This window comes from Lutra lutra, chromosome 5 (assembly GCF_902655055.1).
Source record: "Lutra lutra chromosome 5, mLutLut1.2, whole genome shotgun sequence".
NCBI lineage: Eukaryota > Metazoa > Chordata > Mammalia > Carnivora > Mustelidae > Lutra > Lutra lutra.
The window spans coordinates 29,247,192-29,252,205 of NC_062282.1; positions in this window are offsets into that span (position 1 = coordinate 29,247,192).

A 5,014-nucleotide genomic window follows, 5' to 3' on the forward strand; every position below is an offset into this window, starting at 1 on the left:
TCCCCTGTTTTTCTCCATAGAGAAATCTCTACTATCTCTTCACTGCTGGAAAAATACAGTACAAATGTCTCAGGCCCTTTGTGAGCTGCTGCGATCTATCCTATGCTCTGGCGTGGCTCCCCACACAGTTCTGTTACTGCACACTACACTCCAGATAATCTAGACTTCTCAATATACTCCCACCAAATCCCCTCTTTGATGTCACTGAGCTCTCTATCCCTCCACTGGATTTGGTTTTTTTGTTTGTTTTTTGTTTTTTTTTCCTAACCCGTATGTCCAGAGTCTACCTCCTATGATCTTCCCAGGCTCCTACAGCAAGGATTGTCACTAGTCCTATGGCCATCTAACCATGACAGCGGTGTCTAGGATGGTTTTCAGCCCACCGTCTCACACAACCACAGTGAGGAGTTGTAACTGAACACAAGGCTAGCTAAACACTACGGTTCCCAGCCTTCTAATGCAGCTTGACCCAATCCCATGACTAAGTGCTGGCAAATGGAATGTAACAAGAAACAGCATGTGCCAAATCTGGGTCCTACCTTCAAAAGGAATATGCATGCACTCCACAGGCCCCCTCTTCCTCTTGCTGGCAGGGATGTGGTGAGAGCAAGATCCATGTCTTGGCCTTAGAGATGAAGCCACATGTTGAAAATGACAGAGATACCCCTGCAGCCCCAGACCTCCAGGCTCTATACAGAGAAATAAACCTTTATTTTGCTATGCTGTTGAATATTTGCGTTGGGTTGTGTTTGTTGTTGTTGTTGTTGTTGTTCTAACATCAGCTTAATCTACACCCTATCTATAGGATAGCTAATCTTTAGATTGAAGGTTTATTGTGGGGTAGGCACAGTGCATTACATCATTTCATCCTCACAATGATTATATGTGGGAAATAATATTAGAGATAAGGAAATTAAAGCTCAGAAAGGGTTTACCAGTTGCCCAAGGCCACGTGGTAAGTAGGTGATGGAGTTAGAACTCAAGCCTCAGTCAGTTGACTTCAGAAATGACACTTTTAATCACTACTTATCCCTTGGCTCTGATCCACAGGCTTAAGGGCACAGACAGACCCCACTGAGGTTTGCCAAGTGTCCCCATAAGCACTTAGCAACATGCTTTGCTTGTAATAGATACTCAACAAATGTTTGCTGGATGGATGATGGATTGGTTTTAGGAAAACGGGCTTTTTGAAAAGTTCCTAACTACAATAATAGGATTCAGTTAACTGTTTCTGGTTACCCGGCAGCCCAGCATATCCCTTTTTTATACAGAACACTCTCCCAGATGCTTAACTCCAGAGAATTTCCTCCCTGAAGAATACCGTATATCGAGGCATTTTGGGTCCATGTCTTTACCCATCCTACACAGTCAGGGGAGAGCCTGTAAGAGTATAACAGGCAGCTGGGGCAGCGTTCAGCTTGTGGCAGTCCTCTGTATTTATTTTATTTACACAGCTGTTCTCCCCCTCGTTCGAGCTGAAGACTCTGGCCCAGAAATCAGAGATGGAAATAAAATTAGGGGGCTTTTTGAAGACTGCTGTGCAGTATCCTGCATCCTAGGCTCTCAGCAGGGATCTGGGGTCCAGGGACTTTCAAAGTCTTCCTTTGTGCTGGGTTAAGGGTACTAGTACAAAGTGAATAGTGCTGGGAGCTTCAGGCTGTGGGAGAGGTTATTAGAAAGTACTGACATCCTGCTGTGAGGCCTGAATGTGTCCCCTTCCTCGGGGCTGTTATCTGGAGCTCTTCGGTAGAAAAGGAATAGAACAGAATGCCCGAACTGTCCTGGAGTTGCCTCCAGCCCTCCCCTGGGAAGACTTTGAGCGATGAACACAAATCAAGAGGAAACTGAAGAATAATTTTTTAAAGGATCTTCAAACAGCCAGTCTTTATTTTTTCAAGTGGGGGCTACTAAAAGACGAAATTAGAGCCAACTTTCTTTCTAATTAAGTTCCATGGACCTCCCAAAAGACAACACAGATGCTCTGATGAACATTAACAAGCTCTTAAGTGGAGTGTGTTTGAACTTGGTAGCACAAAGATAGAGAATGATTTTTAAAACTAAAAAGAAGGAAAGAAAGACATGGACAGAAAATCACAAACACACACACACAAAGACCATAAAAGCCTGTTGTAATCATGACTTGCATTAGTTCTTTAGGAGGTTATGCAATAAAGCTGAATTCCTTTTCATCAACACATTCAAAAATAAATTCACTCTTCTCTTCTGATTCCAGTAATGACCTACACTTAACGATTATTCTTTCTCTTCCTGGGGGTACCTGCCATATTAAGATAGCAATACAAAAGTAAGTATTCTTTTGTTTCAGAGCATATGTTTGGGAATAAATCCCCTGACCTGGAATTCCAGAGAGTCATGTGTCCCAGATGGAGCGCACGAACCGGAGGGCTAAAGGGAATCTACCATAGAGGAACGTGTGGATTAGGAGGAGCTCCGTGTCCTTGAAGAGATAGGTTCCTCCAAAAGATGGGTCCATTTTAGCACAGCCAGATCTCATGGGGTAGTAGAACAGTTATAGGGTAAATAATTAGGCCTGAGTCATTCTTGCTTTAAGCTTAGCAAATCAGAAAAGTTGCTGGGTCTTCCTTTCCTGGTTTTAGGATCTATACCAATAATCCCATAGACACTGTCAAGGTCTGGAAAACACCCCATGTAAAGGGAACTAGGTGCACAGGTTGGCATCACTTTGGGGTTACTTAATTAGAGGTAAAAGAGTCAGACAGCCAAACTGGGTGCCAAGGAAGGTAGATGATGCTGTCCTAGAACAAGTCCCACTGGAGAAAATTGAGCTCGGTGTGAAATGGCAGCAGGAAGCCATTGAAGTTTGAATTGAGGATTATTTGTCTGTGAGATGATATTAAAGATCATTTCTAAATCATTTCAATGAAGGAAAAAAATAAATCAATGGAGAAATTTATCTTTATCATTTCTCTCATGTTTATGTAGGAGTGAGAGAATATTCCAAAATAAATAATGTAGGGGATCTGTCAAAGGCAAGAGAGGCTTTGCCTATGTCATCAGCCAAGCTAGAAGATGAAGGTGTCTATATCACTTCTTAACATCTCTGTTTATTATGTCTCTCATCTTAAAAAGGGGGATAATAATTTACTCCTACCAGCATCAAATTATTGGAAGGGAAAGCTTCAGTTTCCTTTCCTATGGGGGTGGGGGTAACTTTTAAGGCCTCTTTCCAACCCCTTAATCACTCCTTCTTGTCCTCTGACAAATTTGGGAGAATAAAATTAACCTTTTTGATTCATTCCTTCCTTTTTTTCCCTTTTTTTTTTTTTGGAAGTGAGCAGACTATAACGGGGCATTGGTTCCAAAAGCTTGCCTGGACGACTCCCACCTCAAAAGGTTACCTCTGACGCAAGCTATCTGCCTAGCTCTGAAGTTCAGCTCACAAGCGTATTTGGAAGTATACTTAGCTATCCCACTCAGCCTTGGTCTCTTTATTTCTCATCTGCCTAACTCTTTATCTCTTTTCTTAATTTGTTCAAAATGTGGACAGTGAAAAGTAATGCTATATAATGAGCTCCTGGGAAATCCCAACAAAATAATTAGATATTGGAATATTTAAGTTAATTTTAAAGTGTACGTGGAAAGAAGCAAAAATAACTGAGACAATTATGAAAAACAAGCATAGTAAAAATGAAAAGGGTTTTATATTATAAAGTTACCATAATTAAAACTGTGGTGTTGGCACATTGACTATGCAGACAGATCAATGGATCAGACCAGAAAGGCAAGAAATATGTGTGGAAATTTAGTAGTTATAAAGATGGCATTTTATTTTATTTTTTTTTAAGATTTTATTTATTTATTTGAAAGACAGAGATCACAAGCAGGCAGAGAGGCAGGCAGAGAGAGAGGAGGAAGCAGGCTCCTTGCTGAGCAGAGAGCCCGATGCGGGGCTCGATCCCAGGACCCTGAGATCATGACCTGAGCCCAAGGCAGCAGCTTAACCCACTGAGCCACCCAGGCGCCCCTAAAGATGGCATTTTAAATCAATGAAGAAAAAGATCATTTAATAAGTTGTGTTGGGGTAGCCATGTGGAAAAAAAAATTAAGCTGGATCCTTTATGGAAGATAATTTCAGGTAGATTAAATATTTAAATTCAAAGAATGAAATAATAAAAATACAAGAAGAAATCATTACAGTCTTTTATAATCCTGCAGTGGGGAAAAATTTTCTAAGTACCATAAAAACCTCCTGTAAGCCACAAAAAGAAAGACTGATCATTACAATTTTATAAAAATCAGAATTTATGTATAACGAAATCCATAATAACCATAATCAAGAGATAAGTGACAAACTAGTCAAAATATTAGAAATTTAAGTCACAGAAGAAAAGCCAAAATTTCCTAACACATGCCTTTTATAAATCAACAAGAAAAGACTAACAAATCTAATGATTCTTAAATATATGAAAAAATGCCCAGTATCATTAATTAAAAGAAAAATATAATAATTCTACAATGACTTATCATTGTTTTACCCATTAACTTGGCAAAATTAAAAATCTGCATAGAACAATGCATGGAGAACAAGCACTATCAATACAATATTTGTAGGAGTTAAAAACTGGCAATCCTCTACCAAGAATAATTTGATCATATCAGTTACAAATGTATATACACTTTTACCCAGAAATTCCTCTTCTAGAATTGTATTCTTTCAATATATTGTATATGTGTAAAATGACATATGCAAGGTATATTCACTGCAACACTGTTTATGGGAGCAAAAGATTGAAAACCATCTAATTATCCACTATTAGGGAACTGATTATATAAATTATGATAGATCTCATTAGAATATAACCTCTGTGAGGGAAAGAATTTGTTTTGTTCATTAATATATCAGAGTTTAGAAAAGTGCTTCACATATATTTTCAATAAATATTTGTTGAGTATATACATACAATAGAATTCTAAGAAGTAAAGGAGAATGAAGAATTTTTTTAAATGTAGGTATGGAATGATGCCCAAAATA